The sequence below is a fragment of the Rhipicephalus sanguineus genome, chromosome 3, assembly GCF_013339695.2.
Source record: "Rhipicephalus sanguineus isolate Rsan-2018 chromosome 3, BIME_Rsan_1.4, whole genome shotgun sequence".
In the NCBI taxonomy this organism is placed as follows: Eukaryota; Metazoa; Arthropoda; class Arachnida; order Ixodida; family Ixodidae; genus Rhipicephalus; species Rhipicephalus sanguineus.
Genome location: NC_051178.1, coordinates 43,209,053 through 43,223,284, shown reverse-complemented (window position 1 = coordinate 43,223,284; position 14,232 = coordinate 43,209,053). Strand labels below are relative to the sequence as shown.

General features: G+C 47.0%; 1 protein-coding gene across 1 annotated transcript in view; it reads right to left on the bottom strand.

The window, feature by feature from the left end:
• Positions 1-14,027, bottom strand: part of LOC119384896 (bursicon) — a 33,651-nt gene extending 19,624 nt beyond the window's left edge. The window contains exon 1 of the mRNA XM_037652539.2: positions 13,946-14,027. The gene's annotated coding sequence lies outside the window, so the exon portion shown is untranslated. The remainder of the gene's footprint in view (positions 1-13,945) is intronic.
• Positions 14,028-14,232: the final 205 nt, after the last annotated feature.

The following is a 14,232-nucleotide window of genomic DNA, read 5'->3' as shown; positions in this document are numbered from 1 at the left end:
GAAAATTGCGGAGGTCATGCCTGAGTACCACCCGCAACCTCCGGCTCCTGCGCCCCAGAGTTACCCTCCAGTTGTCGCTAGGACGCCCCATGTAATTCCTGCGGCTGCCCCAATGAGTTACGCCGAAGCCGCCGCTAGACCTCCGTTCTTTGAGGCGGGTGTGCCGGCTACATATGCTGACGCCATCCCTCGGCCCCGACTGCAACCCACCATGCAGTCATTTCAGCAGCCGACCCGTCAATCACGTCCTGCGACATGGGCGGGACCTACCCCGGCGAACCGATGGCGCACCACCGACAACCGGCCCATCTGCTTTGCTTGCGGTTACGCCGGTCACGTGGCCCGTTATTGTCAACGCGTGCAGCCGCCTCGAGTCGCGTCACCTATCACCAGCCAGTCAAGCCGTGCATTCTACGACCCACCTCCCCCTATGTCGCCGACGTCACGCCCACCTCCAGCTACTCGCCGCTCTCCGTCTCCACGACGTCGATCACTGTCACCCATGCGGCCACGTTCGGTCGCACGAGAGCAGGAAAACTAGTCGTCGCAGTCCAGGAGGCAAGGGCTGCGACGCTATCGAACTGTGAAAGCCCTCAGCGAAGTCCATGGAATGTAATAGACGTGCTTGTGGACGGTGTTCGCGCATCGGCCCTTATCGATACTGGAGCCGCTGTATCCGTTATGGACGCAAAACTTTGCCGCTTACTTCGAAAAGTGATGACGCCACTTTCTGGGATGTCCCTCCGTACCGCGAGCTCCCAGAGTATTCATCCTACAGCTGTATGCACTGCTCGCGTCGTCATTCAGGACGTTATGTACGACGTCGAGTTCATCATAATTGCGGCATGCTCTCACGACGTCATCCTGGGGTGGGATTTCCTCTCCCGCCACGACGCCGTAATTCGTTGCGCACCAGCCGAAATCGAACTCTCACCGTTCTCACATTTGACGCCGACAGACAGTCCACCGGCAGTGAGCAAGATCCTCGTCAAAGACGATACGAAAGTGCCTCCAAACTCGTCAACGGCTGTGTCGGTGTACTGCGCCGGTCTCTCCGACACCATTGCACTCCTTTCGCCATCTGCACGCGTCTGCACTAGGAAAGGGTTGCTGGTACCTTTCGCGACCGTGCGAGTCACTCAGGGCAGCACCGCTATTTTTGTTACCAACCCATCCCCGTGCATTGTTACGTTGGTTCGAGGGGAATGTCTCGGCAAACTGGAAACCGTTGAAGACGCACAAGTTCTGGACGCATCCGATGACTCGCACGGTACCAGTTCCCGCACCATCAGTGCTGTTTCCAAGTCTGATTCGTCACCTACTGATGTATTTGGTCCCTCCATTGCTGGCAACCTTACGTCGATCCAGCGTTCGCAGCTTCTGTGCTTGTTGGATGAATTTCGTCATTCTTTCGATGTCGGGCAAACATCCCTCGGCCGCACGTCCGCTGTTACGCATCGCATCGACACTGGCGCCCAACCACCACTGCGGCAACGTCCATATCGCGTGTCTCCCACAGAACGCCGAGTAATTAACGAGCAAGTGGACGATATGCTTCGACGTGACGTAATTCGGCCCTCCGACAGCCCATGGGCGTCTCCTGTTGTTCTCGTGGCGAAGAAGGACGGTTCTGTGCGGTTCTGTGTGGACTACCGGTGGCTCAACAAGGTCACCCGCAAGGATGTTTATCCACTGCCGCGAATCGACGACGCGATTGACAGCCTCCAAGGAGCAGAATTCTTTTCATCTCTCGATTTGCGCTCGGGGTACTGGCAAGTACCCATGGCTGATGATGCTCGACCAAAGACAGCCTTTGTCACGCCCGACGGCTTGTACGAGTTCAACGTCATGCCGTTCGGTCTGTGTAATGCGCCCGCGACCTTCGAGCGCATGATGGACACCGTTCTGCGTAACTTGAAATGGCACACGTGCCTGTGTTACCTGGACGACGTCGTCGTCTTCGCTCCGGACTTCTCCACGCATCTCCAACGTCTGCGGCATGTTTTGACACGTTTGAGCAACGCCGGCCTCCAACTGAATCTGAAGAAGTGCCGATTTGCGGCACGGCAGCTGACAATCCTCGGCTACGTCGTGTCCAAAGACGGAATCCTTCCCGATCCGGCCAAGCTTCGGGCCGTGGCCGAATTTCCCAAACCTACGTCCGTCAAAGAACTGCGCAGTTTCGTCGGACTGTGTTCATACTTTCGACGCTTCATACGAAACTTTGCCACCATCATATCGCCGCTGACGAAGCTCCTTGGAAGCAACGGACCCCTAAATTCGTGGTCGTCCGAGTGTGACGACGCGTTCGCAAAGCTCCGTCATTTGTTGACGTCTCCTCCCAAACTACGCCACTACGACCCTACGGCCCCAACGGAGGTACACACGGACGCCAGCGGTGTAGGCCTCGGCGCTGTCCTTGCGCAACGCAAACCAGGGTTCCCCGAATATGTCGTGGCGTACGCAAGCCGTACGCTTACCAGAGCCGAGACTAATTACTCAGTCACCGAAAAGGAATGCCTAGCGATCATATGGGCCCTTACAAAGTTTCGACCTTATTTGTACGGTCGCCCATTTGATGTCGTCACCGACCATCATGCACTATGCTGGCTGTCGTCATTGAAGGATCCCTCAGGCCGCCTCGCCCGCTGGGCACTTCGCCTGCAGGACTACGACATCCGCGTGCTGTACCGCAACGGACGCCAGCATGCTGACGCCGACGCCCTCTCGCGCTCTCCCTTGCCTGACGACAATGCCCTCTGCTCAGTATCTCACATAGCTGTTGCTTCAATCAGCGTTCACACCATCGCTACCGAACAGCGCAAGGATAAATGGATCACCTCGCTGATCGACTTGCTCACTGATCCGACGGCAACACCATCCACTCGCGCGTTGCGTCGTCAAGCCCACCATTTCGCCGTTCGTGACGACCTCCTGCACCGACGCAATTACAACGCCGACGGCCGCCAGTGGCTACTAGTGATACCCCGCAGTCTGCGTTCTGAAATATGCGAAGCCTTCCACTCCGACCCGCAATGCGCGCACTCTGGGGTATCCAAAACTTACCACCGCATTCGACAACGATACTTCTGGCGTGGGATGTACCGCTACGTGCAGAAGTTCGTTCGCTCCTGCCTCGATTGCCAACGCCGAAAACCTGCAACTCACGTGTCGCCAGCAGGTCTACAACCATTACCTTGCCCTAACCGTCCGTTCGGGCGCGTGGGCATCGATTTGTACGGACCACTTCCTCTGACTTCGGCTGGTAACCGCTGGGCCATCGTCGCTGTTGACCATCTAACGCGATACGCCGAAACCGCCGCCCTCCCGGCGGCTACAGCGCGCGATGTTGCCTCCTTCCTACTACACCGATTCATACTGCGTCACGGTCCACCCCAAGAGCTTCTCAGCGATCGAGGCCGTGTCTTCTTATCGGAAGTCGTGGAAGCCATTCTGAAAGAGTGCCATGCTGTTCACCGCAAAACTACTGCTTACCACCCGCAGACGAATGGCCTAACCGAACGCTTTAACCGCACGCTCGGCGACATGCTGTCAATGTACGTCGCCGCTGATCACACCAATTGGGATGCCATTTTGCCCTTCGTCACCTACGCCTATAACACCGCCCCTCAGAGCACTACTGGTTTTTCACCGTTCTTCTTACTGTACGGAAGGCACCCGTCGCACACCATCGACACGATACTTCCGTACAAGCCGGATCCATCTGAGTGTGCGCCTATTTCTGACACAGCCAGGCTCGCTGAAGAGTGTCGCGAGCTTGCCAAGACATTTACGACGCAGGAACAAGAACTGCAAAAGAGCATTCGCGATGGCACCACCACTTCTGAACCCACGTTCCTCCCTGGAGCGCTCGCATGGCTCTCGGTTCCTACCACTGCAAGTGGTCTTTCTTCAAAACTGCTGCCGAAATACGAAGGCCCATACCGGGTCGTCGAGCGCACATCCCCGGTCAACTACTTGATCGAACCCATCGAACCAGCTTCGGACATGCGCCGTCGAGGGCGCGACATTGTCAACGTGGAGCGCCTCAAGGCCTACTATGACCCACTCATAGTGACGAGCTGTTAGGTCGCCGGACGGCTCCCTTTTCGTACCCGGGGTAATTGTAGAGAAGCCTTGGGACATGGTAATGGGTTACCCTCTCCAGCGCCTTCTAGTGGGTCGTCCTCTTTGGTTGCTTGAAAAAGAACGCCGCTCGCGCAGGGAGTTCGTGCCTTGCCGTGACTGCCGCCATTACTCATTGTCGTTGAGTGCTGTCTATTAAACACCTTGACAATATATATATATATATATATATAGATATGTATATATATATATATATATATATATATATATATATGTGTGTGTGTGTGTGTGTGTGTGTGTGTGTGTGTGTGTGTGTGTGGTTAGAATAGCACGTGCTAACAAGGCCATGAGCGGGCAAAGATTATCTCAATGACGCGCTTCCAGGAAGTCTAAGTCCGCGGCAAGTAACGTGACCGAAGTTAGTAGTAGTCAAAAACATTTATTGCCTATATAACGTTTCTGGGCAAGTGACCGAGGGTTTCGGGACACATGTGTCAGTCGATTTGTCAATCAAATAGGCTTCTTCAATTTCACATGCAAAAAGAAAAGAACAGGAGTATGCTTGTATTCTATGTGAGTAAAACGCTCATACTATTGCTGGTGTATAGGGCTATTTTTTATGTTAAATACTATTCGGTAGAATATTTCCATATAAAGTAGGAGTACTAAGAGGAACATTTCCATCGAGTAAGCCCTTGTTTACTCGGAAGCAGTGTTTGTACAAGTGGGAAGTTTGACAGAGACAAAGAGGGTGGGAACGACACCAGCGCTACTACCAAATGAAAGTTTTATTAGGCAAGATCAAACATATATACCAAACCGGAGCACGTAACCCGCTGCACATGCGTACCGTCCTAGGTGTAATACCATGCACTATCACACCGTATCTACTTACAAACCCATTTCCTTTAGGAGCGACACTTGTTGGCTGGAAATCGTTAATGACGAGTGACTGATACAAGATCACCCCCTGATGTGAATGTGAAATGCCTCTGCAAGTTCTCGTGTGGGGCGATCACGGTGTTTAAACAGAGCGACCGTATCAGAAAAGCGCGCTCCGCAGCCACACTGCGCACAATGCAGAGCTAAATGCGTGAGTGGCCTTCCGTTCAGAGACGAAAGGTGCTCCTTTAAGCGTATACTTAGGCAGTGACCCGTCTGCCCCACATACACTCGTCCACAGGTTAACGGAATACAGTAAACAAGGTTCGACGCACATGAAACAAAGCTAATTTTGTGGCTAACGTTACAAGTACGAGTACCCACTCGGCCTCCAGCGTATTTCCAACAATGGAACACAACCTGCCCAGTTTGTTTTAAAGACGGTAGTCTTTCTTGGGGAACTTAAACGCCGAAATTTTGGTCTGTCTGTCACCCGTTTCAGCCACCCGGCAAAAGTTGAACCACATGCCCAAGGCCAGCCCTCTTGAACTGGTATGTAGGTTCATACTTGTGTACATTGTCAATCAAAAAGCAAACATTACGCATAACTGATGCGCAACATCACTACGTAAGTATTAGGTAGTGTGTTCTTTTAGCAGAAAATACATAGATACGTAATTCTAAAGACCCTAGTTTCTTAAGCTGCGCTGAAAATACAAGACGGCGACGAACGCCCTCTGCCACGGAAGAAGGAAACCCTCTGTACAAGCGGATGTTTGCGGACCTATGCCAAATGGCGCTGACATCTCACGCAGCGCTCGTCTATCGCCTTTCGGCGGGATTTGCAGCGTAGCACGCAGACACGCGGCCAATGTTTGGCTCAAAAAACAACGTTTAGCCCGTACCTATGGGTAGCCTTTTTTATTCCATCCGATATAACATGGACATACGGTATTACCGCCAATCTGCTTCGTTCATGTTCCTGGTGGCGAAGTTGGCACCCTTTGACATGCTTGATTAGGCGCTTGCGAAGGGCCTGTAGTACGGCTCGAGGTAGCCAGCATCTTTCAGCCGTACTACCTGCTCATTAAAGCTGTCTTTTACCAAATAATCGCACGACATGGTAACAGCTGATTTGAGACAGTAGAGGGCTATTCCGTTTTTAATTATCTTCGAGTGGAAGGATCGGAAACTCAAGAGGGCCTTGCTATATCGAGGGGCATACTTCCAACATGTATGATCAGCTGAAAAACTCATGGTAAGGTCTAGAATCTCTAGGGTGCTTTCAACCGGTATCTCGGAAGTGAAACTCAAACCTCCGCCTCTCGCATTAAAGGCTGCTAAAATAACACATACGAACGTTTCCATTTGTACATTGTTCCCTAGTACCGAAAAATTGTGCACATGGCGAAATACCTTAATGGCAACTCCCTGCAACTATAGCAACAGATCACGGTCCCTCCTGCTCAAAAATATGTTGCTGAGGACGGGGGCAACCTTGGACCCAATGCATACCCCCGATTTCTGAACATATAGTTTGTTCCGAAATGCCACGAATGTAAAAAGTGAGCAACTCCAGAAAGGCGTCTACCATGATTGCACAACCGTTTCTAAAAACAATCTTGTCGTTATCACCTGGTAATGCAGTCTTTAACCCGCTTCATGAAAAGGTCATGCGGAATGGAGTAAAACAGGTTTTGTATATCTATGCTTATTCCGGAGCAATTCATGCAATCAGCGATAGATACAAAATGAGTGATTTAATCAGAGTTACGTATGAAGTACGGATCAGGCATGGCTAAAGGTTCCAGATGCTTTTGTAGGAAATTGTAGACCGCTTTTTGCCAAGTGCCCCGAAACAATAGAGCGAAAGGGGATCCCCGGCTTGTGCGTCTTGGCCGCAAAAAACAGATTCAAAGTGAGTACGGTTTCTTTCTTGACAGTAGCGGCTAAGCCTCCCAAGTTGCACTGATTCCACATCTCAAGCACTCGCGCTTTGGCCTTAGCACGTACATCCTTGAAGTTCTTACGAACGGCTGTCTGTCAGCACCTTCTCTGCAAACATAGACTGCTCAAGAATGACAAAGTGGCCTTCCATGTTCGACTCAAGAAGACTTGCGCCCTTTGCAGCCAAAGAGGAAAATAAATTTGTTCTTCCTGCTAAATTATTCGAGATGTCCTTTTATTGATAACATGATTGTTAGGCCAAGTGCTGTCTACGCTCTCCTCCGTTTGCATCCCACACATTACCTGGCCATCTGCATAGGTTTTGCTCATTTGTCTACTGTAATATGTATTTTGTAACCTGCTCCTAAATTTCGTCTCTGCTTTATTCTTATTTTTTAACGCTCTGCGTCATTTCTACTATTTCCATATCTACATTCCATTTCAGTTCACTGTTATGTCATGGCGATGTTGAGGACAAAAGTAAAGTAATGTGAGCGTGCCTAGAGAAGTGTGTAACAAAAATTCTGCTTACGATTTAGTAAAATACCGAATTTGTGTTTTCATTATAATAATGCGAATTATAAGAAATAATCTTAAAGATTCTAGGAAGGGCATTTGAGAAACATAGTACCAAGTACTCCGATTTTCTCACCAGCGTACCCACTAGACCTTTTATGCTATTTTCCATAGGCACCGCATTTTCTGTTGTCTGACCGTAACATCTAAGTTGACAATACATCATGCTCTATTGCCATAGCTTTTAGGGGTACCGCCTGTATCGTGTTTATACAGGGTGTTTCACGTAAGTGGAACGAAATATTTACAAAGAAGTGGTTAACCTGAAGTGCGAACAATCAACGACATGATTTACCGTCATATGGCTCTCGTTAGGGTATTTTTATATATCCCTTATTTGTTAAGGAAAGAAGATGGCTTTTAAGGGCTCGTTTTTCTTTGTTAGGCACAATATTAATGAAAACAAACAGACAATAATGCCAAGAAAAGTATAGGAGATATTACTTGTAATAATTGAGATATAAATGTGAAGAAAGAAAAGTGGACGAAAAGATAACTTGCCGCCGGCGGGGACCGAACCTGCAACCTTCGAATAACGCGTCCCTTGCTCTACCACTGAGCTACAGCGGCGGTCATTCCCCCCGTCCACTTTATAGGGTATATATGTGCATTTTAAACCTAAGAGTGTCAGAACCGATCGCAACCGTGGCGGCGAGTGTCGAACACTCAGTTTCTGCCTTTTGGTGTCACGTAGCACGTGACGCCAACTTCGGGCTTCTACCCCGCAATATTATATGCGTTAAGGAGACTCCTTTGACATTCATATACTGCTTTTTTTCCCGAAGCAGTTCCAAGCAAAAGCGCGGCTCTGAGGTAGAACACCTGCTTGCCAAGCAGACGGACCTGGGCTTGGCAAGCAGGCGTTTTTGGCTGGAATCTAACATTTTCATTATTTATTTTATTTACAAATTTCTCGATTTTTGTGGTCCCGGACAAGATGTTTCGCTCACAGGCAACGACGCCGACACCGACGCCGACACTGGAATTTCTGCGAAACGAGCTCTTTAACGCTATTGCGTTGAAAAGAAGGCTCACGTTTGTCCTGGCCCTGACCAATGAACGTACTTGATTAAGAAAAAACTTGAAGGACGCTTGACCTTCGCCTTCAAGAGTACAACGCGATAGTGTAATTGGGCCCCGTGGGCATCGTCTTCTCAATTGCTAGCCTCGCTTCGGTTCTCGGTGCATGCTCCAGCTCTGCCGTAAGGAAACGAACGATTGTGCCCGTAACATTGGCCGTTTAAACTATTCTAGAATGCCTACTGCAAGTACAGTTGTTAAGTGCCCACTACGCCATAATTATTCTCACTGCGAATGAGCGAAGGGCCCACTACGCACCCGTAAGGCAACACATCCTTCGCAGCTGTTCACTGTGTTGATGCTTTTCCTGATGATGATGATTAAATATGTTTGAGCGCTTTGTAATGGGTGGGCCTTTAAAACATCGACTCGTTGTGAAATTCACGTGTTTTGACGCCGGGCGCGATTCTACGCTTCTGCCACGCAATATTACATGCGTTCAGGAGACTCCAACATTCACATAGTGTTTTTTTCGAAGCAGCTTCAAGAAATAGCGCTGCTGTATTGTAGAGCACCTGGTTGGCACGCAGACGGCCCGGGCTCGATTCGAACTCGAAGCGGAAGATTTTTGTTTGCATCTTTCTCGATTTTTCAGTCACAGACAAGATGATGATTTTTCGCTCACAACCAACGAGGCACACCGACACCGACGCCGAAACCGGGATTTCTGCGAAACGAGCTCTTTAACGCGATCCAGTTCAAAGAAGTAACGGAAAATTGCCGGCTGAGGATACCGATAAACATACAGTGTGACGCCGCGTGAAACGTCAACAAATTCGGAATAAAAGATCGACACCGTGAAATGCGTCCGACAGCCGCCGCTTTCGTTGGCCATTAGATTTTCATCACAAATTTCGGCAATCTTTTAACCAAGTATTTTATATACCCCGTATCAGGGCTGGGTAGTATCGCGATAGTATGGTATGAATACTTTTGAGTATCTGTATTTCTGTGTCGAGATACATTTGAAAAATGCGTTGGTATCTCTGTAGTGAAATATTTTTATGATGTATCGATTATATCGCGACACTGTGCCGGACACGAGTACCTCGTTACTTTTTTGTCGGAATGAGGTGACGTGTTTCCCAAAGGGAAAGGAAGACGTTTGGTGCTAAGGCAAGCAAAGGCGCGCCGCCGGTCGGCGACACAGTGAGGGTGGCGAAGGGCTCGCCCTCACGCACAGAATTTTTCATGCAGTGAAGCGCCCGACACCAGTGACGAAAGAATTGCTGTAGCGGTATTGTCATTCTCTGCTGGCGAAAGTCACTTTCTTAAGGACCAGTGCCTCAACCGTAATTTTTTTTCGGGCAGCAAGCCATTTTGCGAGTGCACGAGTCTTGTGTGGAGGCCGAACCGACGATGAATAAATGACAGCCTACTTGTGAAGCTGCTGTTGCTTAAATTAATTAACGCAAGAACGTTCTAGCAAAACAGAGCTCGTGTACAGAATTAATGTACACTTTTTATAATGCACTGGTTTCCGTTAGTGATCCGAGCAGTGTGCTTGACTTGCAAGTTTCAATGCGCTGGAAAAATAATCACAATATTATCTAGCACCTAATAAATGTCTTTGCGGAGCATCGGAATCACCAAAATAGGACAGTAATATCCCAATATTTGTATTGTTGTATCTGTATGCCTGTATTTGTATACCGTCATGTTTTTTTTTTCAAAAGTACTTCGGAAATATCTCTTTACGTCAAACACCAATATATCTCGGTATCTGTATTTTATGCTTCCAACCCATGATTTCGATATGTGTATTCCGGAATACTGATTGACTGATTGATTGATTGATTGATTCATTCATTCATTTATTGATTGATTGATTGATTGATTGATTGATTGATTGATTGATTGATTGATTGATTGATTGATTGATTGAGTCTTTATTTTCCTTTGTCAAAAAAAGGAGGGGACGGGAATAAAAGCCACACAGGTGGCTTGACAAGGGTGCCGACTCCCCATTACATGGCAGTGCAGTGGACATTCATAAAAATAAATGCAATCGAACACTTAAAATACAATAGATAATCAAAGTGGACATTTATACAATAGTTAAAAGAAGTAGTAGCTACACTTTAGCTAACAAAATAACAACGAATTATTACACACTCGACGCAGACATGAAACTGAATGGATACATATATCGGTACATTGCAAAAATAGGAAACACATCGTTTAACACATCACAAAAAAATGAAAATAGAGCGTAAGTTCATTCCTACGTGCTATGTAATTCTGTGGTGATCTTGCCCATACAGTAATGCTTGATATCTTTATTAGATGCTACTGAAGGATCGAAGTCATCATTTAAAAGTAGATTGAATAGTTTAGGCACTGTGTAACACAATGACTGCGTGCAACCGTATGCCCTAGGGGTGGGTACAGCCGACCGTTCCTTGAATCTGGTATCCTTGGTAGACCTATTTTCTTTCAGCTTTGCTAAAGTGATAATGTAGTTTTCTTTAATTCGCAGGAAACAGCGGTACATCAGTGTTAACCTGTAGTCAAATAAACTAACTACAGGCATAATATCATATTTAGCAAGAAGTACAGCGGTAGAATAAAGGTAAGGTACATTTGCTATGTAACGGATAGCTCTCTTTTGGAGCATATGCAACTTTTTTAGATTTGTGATACCAGTGGTACACCACACAACACTGCAATACTCCAAATGAGAAGACACCAGAGAATTATACACAAGAATTTTAACTTTAACAGGGAGCATGTGTCACACTCTTGCTATGACACCAACAACGCTGGACATTTTTGATCGTATGTATTCCGTATGATCGTTCCAAGTCAAGTGTTCCAAAAAAATAACACCAATAGTGTTTACATTGGTTACAAACTCTATCAACTCATTGTCAAGATGAACAAACAATGGTTTCGATATTTTTTTCCCTTTGGATCAATACAATATTGCTTTTGTTTTCCCTGAGTCTATTATCAAGCGATTCATGTCTGCCCAAGTTTTTATCTCTTTTAAAACTTGATTGGTTGTTCCTTCTAACTCACTTTCAACTGTTCCTGGAATAAATACTGTTGTATCGTCAGCGTATGCGACAAACTGTGCTTTATCTGTTATATGTACGATGTCGTTAACGTATATAGAAAACAATAAGAGCCCTAGTACGCTTCCTTGGGGGACTCCTTTTTTAACAGGCCGCTCGGTAGATTTTGCAGTGGTGATATCCACATATTGTACCCTGTGTGTAAGGTATGAATGAATGAAATCATGAGCTGTTCCACGGACACCATATTTCTGGAGCTTTAGTAGAAGAATAGCATGATCAATGAGGTCAAATGCTTTCGAAAAGTCTATGTATACACGTATAATGAATTCCTTGTTATTTAATGATTCTATGATAATTTCTTTTTCGGTAGTTAGCGCCGTTTCTGTTGAGCGATGTTTCCTGAACCCATGTTGAAAGTCACAAAGAAGGTTGTGCTTACTGAAATACGACGTCAAACGCAAGTGCATTAGTTTTTCTATACCTTTTGAGAATATCGGTAGGATAGATATGGGACGGTAATTGCTTCAAATGTTCTTATCGCCTTTTTTGTATATTGGCACTACACGTGCAACTTGCATCAGTTTAGGGAAAACGCCACTGGACAAAATAATATTATAAATGTGAGTGACGACTGGAGTTATAATATCAAGGACATATTTCACGGGAACAATTTGGATTCCATCACCATCTTTAGTTTTGCTATTTTTTATTGAGTTGAGATAAGAAAAAACTTCTTGACAACTAGTTGGACAAAAGAAAAGTGAATCGGGGTTTTCGTTCCGTGTTAATGTATCGCTAACATAAGAAGCTGTGGTGATGTTATCTTTGAATCTTATTAATACCTCTGCCCTGCCCCCTAGCTGGCTCTTGATAAGCTTCTCTCCTTGCATGCACGTGTTTGTAGCAAAACGGCTTTCGTGTGGCGTTTTCATAAAACCCTGCCTTATCCCATTTAGCACGGAAGCGAAGACCGCCCTATAACGGGCGAGTCTGTAACTCCTCGCTCCCAGTAGCCAACTTAGGCCAATTTTATGTGCCCAGTAAATAGTATCACAGGGCTCTGGCCAACCAATAATCTCTCTTGAAAAGAAATCTCGGATATTCAACGCAAGAAACCCTCTTCGCAACAGTTTCATCTGTACGTTCTACCGCGAAAAATTGCGTTTTCGCACATGCGCTGTTTCTATGCCTTTGATGTTTTTATACGTGAGAGTTCATGACTTTAGCTACACGACTGGTCTGCATGACATATCAATCGTCCTTAGTAGATTATCAAGCATGCACGTCAATGCCGAACCTTGGTATATGCCACCGGAGGTACAGGCTTTTTAGGCTTTTTGAATCCATTAATCAATTTGAACAGTTAAATAGCGCAAACTTCAGGGACGATAGACAGGAGAATGCGGCACACACAAGCGCTAACGTCCAACTAAACTTTATTAAAGCATACGCATGAATATAACGGGTAACACCGCGCCTCCGCAGCTTCACATCCACGTAACCACATTCACCCATAAGTGGTAAGATTCATCTCTCTAAATGCACAACACCAGTTCGATAGAGGAAATAAAAGTTAATAAAAGAAGTTTGCGCTATTTAACTGTTCAAATGGAGTACCAACTAGCCCAAACACGCACCTTGCCATTATTCAAGTTTCTTATTTGTGGTCCTAAAGTAAGGTGGCTTTATTTGCAGTCCCAGTGGTAGGAAGTGCTTATACATCCACTGGTACTGCTAACACGATCGTCGTCCCCGGCATGCAATACGACAAAGACGAAACAGGTGCACGTTGTTGATGTTTACGATATCAGTGACGTAATTGAATATGATTTTCTCTTTGTTTATTTTCTGTGCCTTTTTTTTCTCAACCTCCGCTACGGCGTCTCTCATAATCATATCTTGGTTTTGGGACGTTAAACCCCAGATATTATTATTTTTTTTTCTCAAGCACTGATTTTAACATCAAACAATGTCGCCCTACAGCGTCACGGTGCTTCGCTAACGCTAACGCACTGCGCTGTTGTACACGCTCGATATTTATCATTTTCATAACATTTTGCAGACACTTACACTTCATCGCGGGCCTAATAAACGGCCGCATAACGCTAGCCAAAACCATATTATCCAATCTCTTGCAAAACAATGTTGGTGATTCCCGTGTTGCTTTAAGCGAGTTTCGTCCGTTTCCTCTTGCCGTACCAAACTTATCCATAATTTCACTCTAGCAAACAAAGAACTTATCAAGAATAGCGAAAAAATTCATCAATTATGAACGTTCTTTCGGTGGGGAGTAATCGCGAGGTATACGAAACTGGCAGTTCAAGCGTAATTGCATGCCAACACTTGCGACTCACCGATTGCGCCAGCCGGAGCTGTTCGCCGCGGCCCGAGTTCGGGTTGGAGAGAGAGGAGCTGGCAAGTGGACTGCGAGCCAAGCTTTTTGAGTGGACGCCTCTCAGCGTTGCGCCCAGAGATCGCATAGCACCCCCCGTGGTGCCCGTAGGTCGACGGCGCCGTGACCGCAGGGGTGCGGGTCGCCGGCCCCCGGAGAAACACGCTTTGAGCCGCGCGAAAAGTACGTAACACAACACACGAGGAAAGAGTTGGCTTCTCCACTACTTCGTTGACTTGTACAGCGGTC